Source organism: Gopherus flavomarginatus, chromosome 1 (assembly GCF_025201925.1).
Source record: "Gopherus flavomarginatus isolate rGopFla2 chromosome 1, rGopFla2.mat.asm, whole genome shotgun sequence".
NCBI lineage: Eukaryota > Metazoa > Chordata > Testudines > Testudinidae > Gopherus > Gopherus flavomarginatus.
In genome coordinates this window covers 369,475,300-369,490,662 of record NC_066617.1, presented here as the reverse complement: position 1 = coordinate 369,490,662, position 15,363 = coordinate 369,475,300, and the positions used below count along the sequence as shown (strand labels likewise).

The 15,363-nt window shown below is 42.9% G+C and overlaps 1 pseudogene; it reads right to left on the bottom strand.

Annotated features, from left to right (window-relative positions):
- Nucleotides 1–8,201: 8,201 nt before the first annotated feature.
- On the bottom strand, nucleotides 8,202–9,139 carry LOC127044085 (olfactory receptor 52E2-like; annotated as a pseudogene).
- Nucleotides 9,140–15,363: the final 6,224 nt, after the last annotated feature.

The following is a 15,363-nucleotide window of genomic DNA, read 5'->3' as shown; positions in this document are numbered from 1 at the left end:
AAAAAGCTATTAAAGAAACAATCTCATAACAGGCAGGCTTGTAACAGAATATAGTGCTTTCAAAACAGTAGTTGTTCATATTACTAATTTAGCTTATAAAACAACACAGCTACTAAATTAACAAATCAAACAATCTTACAGACAATAAAGGGTTTGGGGTTCTTCTCTCACACAATACATTTGTAATCCTGACCAAAGCCATCTCATCAACCACCAACTATGTATAAAGGCTATCTCATGTCACTCAAAGTTTATCAAAGGATTAGTCTACACTCCATGCTTCAGTAATAATCCCAGGCCCAACATTCCCAGGCCTAACATTCCCAGGCCCAACATAAGGGACTAAACAAAATCAGAAAATAAAATCTGCCCATAAGTCATATGAGGGAATGTGCAGGTTAAGGGCATGAATGGTAAAGTAAGGTGACCAAATAACAATCTTTAGCCAGCTGGCTCACCTTCAGTCCATGCATTATGCTTTTCCAGGACGTTGGGCAAACATTCTCCCTTTTAAAAAACAAAAACAAAAAGTGAGGGAATGTAGTAGAAAAAAGTCCTGAGCCTTGAGGCCTTGTAGCAGAGGCCTGGTATGAGGCCTGAGGCCTGGGCTAAATTAGTCAAAACTTCGCAGCTCTAAAGAAAAGTGAAGTTGTGAGCAAGAGGCAAGCCTGGATCACAGAACCTGGCAAGAAGAGGCTGATATTGCAGAAACAAAATTCCAAAGCAGTGATAGGCAAAAGAATATATATGCAAACACATTCCAAAAAGGTGTCACCAGAACACCTCAATACCAAACACAGCCCTCAAAGAAATGAGGAACACGATGACGTACCTTAAGTAAAAGGTCAGGAATAACAGCATGATGGATAGAAATGTTTGATTGAACAATATGTAGAAGGTAATGGGTGTCCCCTGGATACACCAATGGGTGGCAACCTGATAGGTCAGAGTGTGGCACCCTCATACATCAGAAGTAATATGTAACTTGTCTGTATCTCAGTAAGATGTATTTCAGAGGTAATGCTTTTGACTGAGTGAGGGGAGAATGCAAAGTCCAACTATTCACTGAGCTGGTCCATTGTCACAAGCATACATGAGTCAGTGTGCCTGTAACCATTGACCTGGGGCATTAGCACCGTGCTCTGTCGGCAAGAACCCTGACCTAGTTCCTTGGCTGAAAACCGAGTCTGTGGATGTATTGGGTAGTTCACTGTCTCTGCTATCTGTGCAGAGCTGGGAAGGAACACTGAAAGAACACACACACACACACACACACACACACACACACAGCCAAATGTCTGTCAACAGTCCAGTATATCCTTCTCTTACGACTTACTGGGCATTTCCTAGAAAAAAAAATTGCTAAATGCACAAGAGATGCAGAGAAGGCCTATAACAAACAGGGCCAGCTGGGAGTGTTCAAATTGGGTGGCTGAGTGTTCTTGTCACTACCAAGTTTACTGTTCAAATTACTGATTCAATGACAGGGAACATTTGAGGTAACGAGGCATGTAGGTCTCATCAGCTATGAAGTCAAGCATCCAGAGAAGAATAAGGAGACTCAGATAAGAACATAACAATGGCCATACTAGGTCAGACAACAGGTGCACCTAGTCCAGTATCCTGTCTTCTGGGAGGGGCCAATGTTATGTGCTTCAGAGGAAAAGAACAGAACAGGGCTACTATCTAGGGATTCATGTCTTTTCGTCCAGTGCCATCATCTGGCAGTCAGAGGGTAGGGACACACAGAACATGTGAGTGTATCCTTGAACATCTTGGGTAAGAGCCATTGATGGACATATCCTGCATGAACTTATCTAGTTCTCTTTGGACGCCTTTGTATATTTGGCCTTCATAAAGTCCACTAGCAATGAGTTCCACAGGTTGACTGTGTGTTGTGGACATTACTTCCTTTTCTTTGTTTTAAACCTGTTGCCTATTATTTCTTGATTGACATCTGATTCTTGTGTTATGTGAAGGAGTAAACAAGACTTCCATTTTCATATCATTCATGATTTTATAGATCACTATCATATCCCTTTTAGTTGTCTCCTTTCCAAGCTGAAAAGTGCCAGTTTTCTAAGTCTCTCCTCAGATGGAAGCTGTTCTAAACCTCTAATCATTTTTGGTGCCTTTCTCTGTACTTTTTCCATTTCTGAGATGTTTTTATTTTTTATTTTTTTTTTTTAGATGAGGCGACCAGAACTGCACACAGTATTCATAGTGCTGTATTTACGTAGTGGCATTATTACATTTTCTTTCTTTTTATCTGTCCCTTTCCTAATGGTCACTAAAATGCTGTTAGCCTTTTTGACTGCTGACATTTTCAGAAAACTTCCTTCCGTGACCCCAAGATCTCTTTCTTGAGTAGTAACAGCTAATTTAGACCCCATTCTTTGGTATGTATAGTTGGGATTTTCTAATGTGCTTTCCTCCTATCATTTGAATTTTTTAAAAGCCTAGGAGAAGATCCTCCTCATAAACTCACTGTGACACTGCACCCTATCTTCTTCATATTTGTATGATTTTGACATAATTATGGAATATATATGATGCATTTTCTACAAGATATGTCTTGACAGGTGTCATTGGAAAAGCTATGATTTGCAAAAGAGGATTATCCTATTTGTGTGGATACATTGTTTTTGTATGTGAAATTATGCATATTGATTATGTATCTGTATTTGAACATTAGTTACACTTGGGAGACGCTCACTAGGCAAAATGCTTCCAGTCTAGACAGCTGGTTGTGAAGGGCCTATTCAGGGTAATGGGACATTAGGAGAAACAATAGGCTTCATGAGAAGCTTATCCCCCACCTAGTGAGCATTTCTGAGAACACTCCATATAAACTAGGGATAATGGCTGCTATGACTCGGCATTCAAAGTTATGTGACCAGACCAACTGACACTGAACTCCATTTTGGGTAACTGCATTTTTCCACAAGCTGGACTGGGAACTGATTTTGGAACAAATGATTCCCATCATGGGTTAAAGCTATCTAAGATGGGGTGTGACATCATCTAGTGGCTTCACTTCCCAAACAAGAGAATTCCTGGATATACCCAAGGAACAAATATTGGATTGGGAACATGTCAGACTCATACCCTTTGGTGCCTAAATTAGGATCACAAGCATGAGGGAGTGACTGTAGCCTGAACAAAGATCCAGATGTAGCAGTTATTTCATTCTTTTACCACTGTGTTCACATCTCATCAGAGAACACCTACCTAAAATATCACCACAGTGAAATGGCCCCAGGGCAAAATATCAGGCAAAGTCCACAGCTGTTCCCTTGCAAAATGTGGGATGCCATTTGAGATGAACTTCAGGTCATTTTGGCCCTAAAAGTGGTGAAGTAATCACACAGTGAGTGGAGAAGTCCCACTGTACTAATTCTGATGCAGGATAGTAGAACTCATTTCTGAACTGATTTCTGAAAGATCAACACAGAATTAAAATTTGATGCTTATCTAATGTACAGAGTAGACAAACTATGAGAACTGTAGGGAGCTGTGAGATATATATTCATTTTCACATCACAAATGCATACTGGCAAATAACTTTGATACCAGAATGCTGGGAGAAGAAAGCATTTTCCACACTCTTTGGCTTGCATGAATTGAGGATCTTATTGTTTGTCCTCCACAGGGTAGCAGTGACCTTTCAGAGGATAAAAGACTGGATCTTCTTGGGCAGTACACTGCTACAATCAATGAAAATGTTTTTTTGACTCACTCAATAGTTTCCCTCTTCTCTTCATTCCCTCAGAAGTATCTGGCCCAAGCCCCAGTCAGAAGACAGGATACTGAGCTGGATGGTCCATTGCTCTGACCCAGTGTGGCTGTTCTTATATTCTTGTCACAAGAAGATTTTTTCATTCTTCTTCACACCTGGGGGACCTCGCTGCTTTCACAGGGGCTGCACAGATGCAACTCGGGGTAGCAGCTGGCCCCACAAGTGGCACTTCTTTAGCATCTCTGTTGAAAATGCTCAAACCAGAAGAGAATCCCTATCTCCCCTCCAGCAGAGGCAGCGGGCCTGATTATGACATGAATGTAGCTCTGTTAGCTTCCCTGGAGTTACTCCTGGTGCCAAGTGAGAATTGGGCCTGAACTGCCACTGCCTTGCACTTTGCATGGTCACACACATCTATGCAAACTCCCTCTGAATGTCAGCCTCTTCCATGCCCTTTCCAGAGATGCCCTAGCTACACAAGGGACACAATGGGAAGAACTGAGACCGGAGTCCCTGCACCAGGTAAAGGGGGAAAGCAGTAAAAACGCACCCTAGCAGAGCTGTGTGAGGAGATGGCTGTTTACACAGACCCTCGGGTAACTGCACCCCATGGGAAACGGCTTGGCCTGGTGCTGTTCCCTGCCTTAGCAGCCACTAACAGTATCTCTGGCTTCTCTTTCCCCTGCCCTGCACAGGTGTGTTAGGGTATAGATAGACAGGCCTGCCTCTAAAGGCCAATACTTTAATAATTTACGTGTATGTTTATCACTTAGCTAATTACAGAGGTATAAAAGAAAGAATCAAAATCACTGTCGCTGGTGTAAGGGCTTTTTCTCACTGTGAAGGAAATGACTAATATCCACTGAGATATGTACTGTTCATTTATTTTTCAATTTATCAAAGCAATTTAGTAGGGACAGCAGAGGGGCTGTAATCCTCCACACAAGCCACCCCAAAGAGGACAGTGGACCTGTCTCCTCCCCTGCCTGGAATCCTCCAACTCTCTAGACCCCACTGCATATACTAAGATGACTTGGAGATACTGCCTTATGGTTTACATATAAAAACAGCTCAGCAAACCAGCTTCTGATGGAAACACCAGGGGGAAATATCCCCCTGGCTGCCCCAATAACCTCATTCAATCCAAGCACGTTGTGAGGTTGGCAAATCAGTTGCAAGCTCATGCCAAGGTCCCTAGGCCTCACTAAACACTGCCAAATGCATAGCTGGAAACCAGTCTGGCTCATCTGTGTGTTGGTATTGTTAAAATAGTTATTAGATTTATAAATATGTGTTCACACTCCATGAAATGCTTTTAAGTTGCTGCCTGCATTAATGGTAACATCTGTACTTCATGTTAAAGGTCATATTTAAGTGCTCTTTAACTATAAAATTATTTGCTATGAAACTGGAAACCTTCATAGTCAGGGAAGAAGCTAAGAGTGAGATACTAGCTATCCCCAAGAGGTGTCATCTCCTGCCCAACAAGAGAAGGCCCCTAGATACCAGACAAGCCACTGTGGAACATCAGAGGACAAAAGACTTTGCTGATTGTTCCCCCCACATCCATGAAGAGGAGACAAGCAGTTGTCCTCGTCCCAACAGCTTGAACTGAGGGGGAAAGGACTAAAACTCTCTGCTGAGAAGGAACTGTCTTTTTTTATGCTGCTCAGATTCTGTGGGGACAAATATTTCTAAGCTTAAGCAAGGAATCCCCAGCTGCTGAAATCAGGAAGGCCAAATGACATTTGGAGTTGCAGCTAGCAAGAGATGTTAAGAGTAACAAGAAGGGTTTCTTCAGGTATGTTAGCAACAAGAAGAAAGTCAAGGAAAGTTGGGCCCCTTACTGAATGAGGGAGGTAACCTAGTGACAGAGGAAGTGGAAAAAGCTAATGTACTCAATGATTTTTTGCCTCTGTCTTCACGAACAAGGTCAGCTCCCAGACTGCTGCACTAGGCAGCACAGTATGGGGAGAAGGCAGGAAGCAGCCCTCTATGGAGAAAGAAGTGGTTTGGGACTATTTAGAAAAACTGGATGAGCACAAGTCCATCGGGCTGGATGCTCTGTATCCAATAGTGCGAAAGGAATTGGCAGATTATTATTATTATTATTATTATTATTATTATTATTATTATTATTACCACAGTTCACAAGCACAAAGCCTCCCCTGGCCTCAACAATCACCCTGCACTAGAGCCAGTGAGCAACTCTGCCGATGTAACAGTGCTGCTGTCTCTCATGATTTGATCTCAAGTCTCATGATATTTGATTTTTTTCATAATACACCAACACCTGGATTCCCGAGATTAAGAGAGAATCTCAGCTGTAAAGAACACAGCAGTTCTCAGCCTTCTGGTTACAGAGGAAACCTTGAAAGCATGACCCAGGTACAACTTAATGGCCTAGAAACAGAAGACATAATAAACATTAATGTACCTATTTTTGAGGCTTTTAAGCCAATCTTATGATTTTTTGAGGTCTGACTCAAAGAATTCTAGTAGATTGATGAGGCATGATTTCCCTTTACAAAAACCATGTTGACTATTCTCCAACAAATTGTGTTTATCTAGATGTCTGACAATTTTGTTCTTTTCTATAGTTTCAACCAGTTTGCCCAGTACCGAAGTCAGGCTTACTGGCCTGTAATTGCCAGGGTCACCTCTGGAGCCATTTTTAAAAATTGGCATCACATTAGGTATCCTTCAATAAACTGTCAGGAAGCAGATTTCATTTTGGGGTGAGATTTCACTTCCTACAAGGAAATTTCAGGAGATTGAATAAAAGTTACCAAGGTAACAGTGGTTGCATGTAACAAAGTCTTTTTCCTGTCTTCTCGGACAACAACTGCCTCTTCCTGTGGTATGGCCAGCTCAGTCCCAGAGCTCTTCCTTGCTGGAGTAGTCCAAACAGCAAAAAAAGTGGATACATCAAGACCAGCATTCATATGGGAGATGAATGCTTCCCTGTCAGGCTGTCCCAGCAGCAGGCCCTCCCTTCCCTCAGTGGGGGACTTTGGGGCAGTTGTTCATGGGGAGATTCTATCTTCCCTCAGATCATCTCCCCTGGAACTTCCAGTAGCAGGTCTGCTCTCCTTCCTGATTGAACACAAAATGAGCTACTCCCATGTCTTTAGCCTTTCTCAAGCACTTCTTTTCAGACTTGATTTCTGTGCCCCATTTTCCTGATAATTTACTTGATGAATGTTTGGCTTCTTTTAACTCAATTTGAAATGTAGCTACAAGTTCAGTGTATTTGGGCAGTAATCCTACTGCTTTGTATAGATGCGTGTCTTTGAATTGTAGAGGTTTGGAACCAGCATTTACTATTTACAGAATTTTTATTTGGAGAACAATGAGAAAAACAAAACTAAAATTTTCCATTAATTTCGTTAATTCTGGAGTCTCATATACTTCATTAGCATTTTTGCTCAGGAGAATTATTTCTGTGGATGCCTTCATTGTGTCTGAATACTGAAGCTGAGAGGAAGGAGTGATTCATACTTGTTATTGGTCAATTGTGTAGCCAGTTACTTGATCAAGCTTTCATTTGTTATGAAATAGGTTCAAGAGGCCAACTAGACAATGTCAGGTTTACTGCTCTAATCCCATAATAAAACCGCACAGGAAACACACACAAACAAGTGCTAGCAGAACGTCCTCAAATCCTACTGCAGTTCTCCTGTAGTAGGACTTTCCAAATGAAATGTTAGGATTTTTCTCCAGGTTTCTTGATGGATTCAACATAGAAAAATCAGGTAAATTTTGCTCACCGGACCAACGTATGATAAAGAAGTTCATCATTGCTGTTTCTTTCATTTTCTCTTTGGCTATCTGAAAGTGTAGCTTCTGTTTGTAAAACTGAACAAAACCTCTGACCACACAAAGACTCATGGAAAACCACTTTCCATGAAAATGGTACAGTATCTTATGGTAGTCTTAGGGTACATCTACACTGCAGCCAGGACTGACGCTCTGAGATAGATCCACTGGTGGTCGATTTAGTGGGTCTACCCGTTGTACTCTACTCACAATGAGAAGAGTAAGGTAAGTCAATGGGAGAACCTCCCTCCAGCGCAGACCCCGTGGTAACTCGACCTTAAGGTACATCTACTCCAGCTACCTTATTCATGTAGCTGGAGTTATGTAGAGTAGGTCGACTTACTGCAGTAGTGTAGACATAGTCTTAGAGTCACAGAAAGGCTGAGTAACCAGGTGTGTGGGGATTGGAGGATGATGGGTTACAATGAAAGAGGTCAGGTGATGGTCAGAGAGAGGAAACTCAGCACCATAGAGAGCAGTGCTTAGTGATAGAATTATCAGACATTGGGTGGGAGGAACTTCTCTGACTGTGAACTTCCATCACGCTGAGCTCAACCAAACTAGGACAAGGCACCCTTGATTAATGAGGAAATATCCCTTCCCCATCTTGTCACACAGGTTTCAAGTCAGTGGCCCCAGGAGATCACCTTCTGCAGCAGGTGTATTTGCCTACTTTGTCATGAAGCTCTTTAGTTTTGACCCCATAAATGATAGGGTTGAGCATAGGAGGAATGAGGAGATAGATGTCTGCATGATGTGAATGTGGGGAGCAATGCCTTGACTGAACAGATGTGTCAGGTTGGAGAAGAGGCTAGGGGTATAATATGTCAGCATCACACAGATGTGGGCTGTGCAGGTGTTGAGGGCTTTTTGGTGGGCGTTCTTAGAGGAGATTCTGAGAATGGCCTTGATAATCAGACCATAGGACAGGGCAATGAGTGTCAGGTCAAACCCATTGATTACAAACATTAGCACCAAGCCATATATTCTGGTGACTATGATGTCCCCATATACCATCTTTGCCACAGCTATGTGCTCGCATTGCGTGTGGGTGATAATACTGTTGGCACAGAATGGCTGTCTGCTCAGGAGTAGGGGCAGAGGCAGATTGAAGAGAACAGCTCTTATCAAACCCACAAGCCCTAGCTTAGCTATTCGTGTGTTGGTGAGGATGGTGAGGTATCTCAGAGGGTTACATATGGCAACGTAGCGATCGAAGGCCATTGTCACGAGGACGGCTGAGTGCATAACAGAAACCATGTGAAGGAAGAACATCTGGGTGAGGCAGCCAGCCATAGTAATGCCTTTCAAATTGAACCAAAATATGCCCAGAGCCTTTGGCACGACGAAGGTAGGTGTGGCGATGTCTGTGAGTGCCAGCATGCAGAGCAGCAGGTACATCGGCTTGTGCAGGGTCTGCTCCTTACTTATAACATACAGAAGCATGAAATTTCCCAACAGACCGATAATGTAGAACGTAGAGAAAGGGATGGAAATCAAGACATGAGCAGCTTCCAGGCCAGGGATGCCTGTTAGGGTGAATATTGAAGGGTCAGAATAGGTAAGGTTGAAAGCTGCCATGAAGTGGTCAATGTGTCGATATGATTCAGAAATGCTCAAGGTGCCTGTGAAGGGAGAGAAGCAGAGTGATGGAGTTTACATGCTTTATAACAAATAGTACTATCATAAACATAGAGATAAGAGTAGTATAAAATTCCTCTTGGACAGCTGTACTAAATCGCTTAACCTATAAAGGATTAAGAAGCTCAAATATCCTAGTTGGCACCTGACAAAAACGGCCAATAAGGAAAGAAGATACTTTCAAAAATTTGAGGGTGGGGGTGGAGGTTTTGTTTGTGGCTTTCTTTGTTTGTTCCCTTTCCTGACGGAGAGAGAGACCAGGCAGGTATAACATCTCCTGAAAACATACCTGAAATGACCCATATAAAATTATAAACATTGTAAGTAAGGCAAGGAAATGCATTAGGTTATCTTTTGCTTTTGCTTGTGAATTTTCCCTACTCTAAAGAGGTAGTTTCATTTCTGGTTTTGTAACTGTGAAGCTGAGTCCAGAGGGGAGCCCTCTGTGTTTCAAATCTTTTTATTACTCTGTAAAGTTAACCTCCACCCTGATTTTGAAGGTGTGATTCTTTTACTTCTTTCTTTATAATAAAGTTCTTCTTTTAAGAACCTGATTGATTTTAGTATCATAAAGATAAGGGTCTGGTCTCTACTCACATTGCTAAGGAAATTAATTCGTATATTATTCTCAAGTCTAAACAGGAAAGGGGGTGAAGGGGCTTGGGAGATATTTTTGGGGGGATAGGGATTCCAAGTGATCCTCCCTTGAATTTTTGTATAAATCACTTGGTGATGGCAGCAATACTGTCCAAGGACAAGGAAAGGAATTTGTGCCTTAGGGAAATTTTTAACCTAAGCTGGTAGAATATAAGCTTAGGGAGTCTTTCATGTGGGTCCCCACATCTGTACCCCAGAGTTCAATGTAGAGGGGGATTCTGACAAGTACTGTAAATATTTTATAGCTATTCACATTCTAGGAGTCTTCTTGAGTGGGGAATGAAGAACCACGAACAGTGTCGCTCCCTGCTTTATATAACTTTAGCATATGTCGGGAAACCTTTGTTTCAAAACTTGGTTCCGAGACCAGTTTGTAGGAAAAGTACAGACTCTCCTGTGGTGTCATAGCATCCATTAATTATAAGCTGTCTGAAGTGTTCTCAGGAAGGCTCATTGAGTAAGAGATAAGTTACTCCTAAGACCTATTGTTTTCCCTAACAGTTCATTGCCCTGAATAGGCCCTTCCCAACCAGCTATCTAGACTGAAACCTTCTTGCTTAGTGGATGTTACCCAGGTGTAACTACATTTGAAATACAGATACGTAGTCAATATTCATAACTTCAGACAAAAATCATACATGCGTACAAATAGTATAATCATATTCAGAAAGTCATAACTTTTTCAATGACATCGGACATGACCCATCTTGCATATGTTGTATCATAATTATACTGTAATCATATAATCATATCATAATAATACCACTATGAACAATATGGGCTATAGAGTCACAAAAAGATCAATGGTTATTTCTACCAGTGAAATGCCTGAAGTTACATAACACCAACAAGAACTGGAAACTGAGTAAAGGTTGTGACATCCAGACTGTAGTTCTGAGGCTTGCCAGGGCAAAGAGACCATGAAATTCCCCAGGAAAGGTCCCAACACTGGCCTTGGACCAACAATCACAAAGAGAAAATTAAATTCAGTAGTACTGCCCACCTGTTCACTTACACACCACTCTGCATTCCTGTGATGATCCTCTGGTGTTATCTGGACTGGTGATCTGCTATATCACTCCAATCCTTGACTCTGGGAGCCAGACTGACTCTGCTCTGTTGTGAGAACCCCACTTGTGGGCTGTTCAACGCACAGCTGCTGTCATGTGATCTGCTCCTTGGATCGTGCAGGTGAATGACAGTAGCCAATATCTCCGGTACCAGACACACCCTAGGAACCTCCATCTTGCAGTGTCTGGTTATGCCTGCTGAACACTACAAGCTTATATGAGTTCAACAATTTAACAAAGAAAATGATATGCACCAGGCTTGTTATCTCAAGGGGAGGTTCTGACACACTTCAAACCAAACACACTGCTTCAGGTAGAATAAACAAAAAAATCTATTAACTACAAAGTTCAATTTTACATGATATTAAGTAATAGGCAAAAAGTCAGTGTGGTTATCAAAATAAAATAAAATTTAAAAATATAGTCTAAGCTAAACCCTACTAGACTGGGCAACATCTAGGTTAAGCAGTTTTTCTCACCCCATTGGATATTGCAGTCCTTAATATACAGGTTTGTTCCCTAAACCTGGACCAATCTCCCCTGTTTTTGTCTTGCCTTTTTCTCAATGTCTTAGTTGCTTACAGTGAAGGTGGGGGCAGTAGAAGGGTCTGTTTTATACCCTCAGTCCATGTGCTTCGGGAACACAAGTCCGGGCATGTTTGGGGGGCATTGCTGAGTCTCTCCAAGGCTGAGCAACTCCCCTGGTGAGGTCTCAGGCAGGTCAGTCTTTGCATTGTAGCTCCCTTGCTGGACAATGGCTGTTGATGGTTGTTTGACACCCTGCCCGGGGCGCTCATCACTTTCCTTGCTGTTGCCTCTGGGGAGTTAATATCTGGCTGATTCCCCAACTTACAGCTTGTTTTAGTGACAACCATTCAACACAGTTCTCATAACTTCATATGCATTAATGATACACGTATATGGAAAGAGAAATGACTTTCAGCAGATCATAACCATTCCCCTAATACCTTACAAGGTATGGTTTATATGTAAGATCATGATTATATGAAAATGAGGAATATGGGGGTTAAGTATAGAATGTCACAGCCCCCACAAAGCCTCAGTGCTACTCACCTGTCACTGTACATCCCCTGTCTGCCTCCACAACTTTCAGCAGTGCCCGTTTCTCTGTGTATATCTGCTGCCTGCACCCACAGCCTCCAGCACTCCCAGCCTCCCTGTATACACTCTACTCCCTGCCCCACAACCTCTGGTGCTGATCACCTATCCATGTATTCCCCCAAACCCAGAACTTCCATCCCTGCCACATAGGGACACCCCTCACCCAGGACCAAAACCAGGTGCCACACACCCCAGTGACGTCTCACAGACATACCTCCTCAGACAAGGTTCAACTCAGTGTCTGCCTGCAACAGGAAAAAGAGGGAGATGAGACTGAACTGCCTTTCTGGAGGCAAAGGGAACCCTGGTAACAGCTCAGCCTGTGCAGGGAAGGTGAGGGGAACAGGTCTGGCAGGAAGGAGAGAGGACGTGGAGGCTAAAAGGAGCCAGCAGGAGTAACTCTTCCTCAAAATGACACAGAGCTTTAACATATTGTAGCCAGTTAAAAACCTAGACCTAACTTTCTGAAGCTGCTTTTCCCTGTTCACAATTGCTGATGTTGCCACAAAACTGTAGTGGGCTTTCTCATGGGAGGAAAGATGGTCTGGATGGGGAATGGTGTCAGAGACCTATACTGTGGTCCACTTTACATTGAATTCTGAGACATCCCTGGACACAGGAGGTGTCTGTGCATCAGGGAGGACATCCATTTCACTTTTTGCATAATTTCTGGACTCCGTGTCACTCTGATCTGAATACTGCATATCCTGATGTCCCGCTCCCAACACCTTACACGCTGTGTGTTCCTGGATCTCCCCTAGTGACTTTTCCAACACCACCTCTAAGCCAGAAAGATGCTTTTACTTGTACTGCCTTTTGGTGCTTCTCACCCTTTCCAGAAATAGAGATTCAGGGGTTCAGGGTGAGCAGGCCTCTCTCCTCCCTTCAAAAGAAAATGTTATCCTAATTGTTTTGAAGCTTTAAGCCTGTGAGATTGAGATTTCAGCAACTCTTCATTAATGATCTGGAGGACGGCGTGGACTGCACCCTCAGTAAGTTTGCAGATGACACTAAACTGGGAGGAGTGGCAGGTACACTTGAAAGTAGGGATAAGATACAGAGGGACCTAAACAAACTAGAGAACTGGGCCAAAAGAAACCTGATGAGTTTCAAGAAGGACAAGTGCAGAGACCTTCACTTAAGACGGAAGAATCCCATTCACTGTTACAGACTAGGGACTGAATGGCTAGGCAGCAGTTCTGCAGAAAAGGATCTAGGGGTTAAAGTGGACGAGAATCTGGATATGAGTTGACAGTGTGGTCTTGTTGCCAAGAAGGCTAACGGGATACTGCACTGCATTAGTAGGACCGTTGACAGCAGATTGAGGGACATGATCATTTTCCCCTCTATTCAACATTGGTGAGGCCTCATTTGGAGTACTGTGTCCAGTTTTGGGCCCCACACTACAAGAAGGATGTGGAAAAATTGGAAAGAGTCCAGCGGAGGGCAACAAAAATGAGTAGGGGGCTGGAGCATATGACTTAGGAGGAGAAGCTGAGGGAACTGAGATTGTTCTTGTGTCTGAACTAGCTCAACCGTCCTAAGAGGCCACAGGATGACTCCAGATGAAGTCACTGGAGGCTCATAGCCAGTGTAATTCAGGGCATTTATTTAAGTCACTACATGTGAATTTAGGGGGAATGCCTGGATCTGTTGGGAATTTGGCCTTTGATGTCAAAGGGACCAGATTCACTCCGAATGTTTAACTTTTGGCTCCCTACTGTGAAAATCATGGCTTTAGGTCCTGCTGCAGAGAGCGCTGTTCTGTTAGGATGCTGAAAGAGTCTGAAGGAAACCCCCAGTTCGTGGGGTGTTCTGAGACCGGGAATGAAAGCTGGGAATTTCAAAACTCAGGGGCCTTGATTTTGCTCTCAGAGAGGCCAGTGTCAATCTATAGTGACCCAGTGAATGCAGAATGTAAGTGCAGAATATAGCCAGTGTGTGGCCCATTCTTGTTGTGAACCCTCTGGTAACACAGATACGCACTGCAGAGGCTTTGGCTGCACTTCCCAACAGGGCAGTGAAATTGCTGAATTAGAAAACCAGAGGAAAAACCACACAGCACAAAAAAAGGAGACTACTGAGACAGATAGAAGGACACAGTAAGAGACATGGAACTGATCATAAAAAGAAATATTTGTCCTAACTCTTTGCAATACATTTTTAGTTCCAATTTTACCAAGTAAATCGCTTGGTGTTTCTGACAGTACTAAACAGTTCAAGTCATCATGCTAGTGAATTTCTGCCCAGATGGTTCTTGAGTTTACCCCTGGAACCCTTCCTGAGCCTTGAACACTAACTTTAATGCAGAAACAGGCAACTCACTGAAATCCCATTCAGTAGAGAGAGGAAATCTCCTTACTGTGACAGCAGGGCAGAGTCTTTAGAATCAGAGTATGAATCTCACATGTCTGACACTGGATGTGCTGCACGGCGACCTTTATGATCCCCCTGAACAGTCTGTGTGAACTGTCAGCTTGGCCAGGACTCCAGTAGAATTCCCTGGACTCTATGAGCAGTGGGAAAAGCAGAAAATAGACCCTGGAGAACTTCAGCCTGAGAACCTCCCCGGAGAGTGAAGAAATGATTTGCCAATAACAGGGGCTCAAATTTTCAGGGCAAACTGTGTCTTGCAAACTGTTCAGCCTAGCAATTGATGATAGCTTTCTTTTCTGCGTGTAATCTACTGCCATCTACATGATGCATGGGAATCCTGCCCCAAGATATGGGACCAAAAACAATTTTTAGTTTATCATAGAATTGTACTGCTGCATACTGCCCATGCAGTTGTAATATCCGTTGCATTAGCCTCTGAAAAATCAGTGCCACCCCGTCGAGGCCAAATTACATGATCCTGAATTGATGCAAGCTGAATGGCATGTAAAAGGCTTTTTTCTGTTATGATTCTGGCATCAACAATATTTGCCAGTGTGCATTTGTGAGGTCTAAAGTTTAATATATGTCTGACAGCTAGGAACTGTTCTAATAGTTAATCTACTCTCTGCATCAAGGATACATCAAATTTCAATACCATGTTGATCTTTCACAAATTGATGCAGAAACAGGTTATGATATCCTGGATCAGAGCTAGAACAACGGGACTTCTCCACTCAGTGTGCAATTCGTTCACCTCTCCCCATGCTAAAATGACCTGGACTTCATCTCACATAGTATCGCACATTTTATGAGGGAAGAGCCATGGAATTTGCCTGATCAGGTGCCCTGGGGTTATTTCAGTGTACTGGTATTTTAGGTATCTGTGCCCTGCTCAGGTGAGAACATGGTGGTAAAGGAACCAAGCAACTTCTACATCTG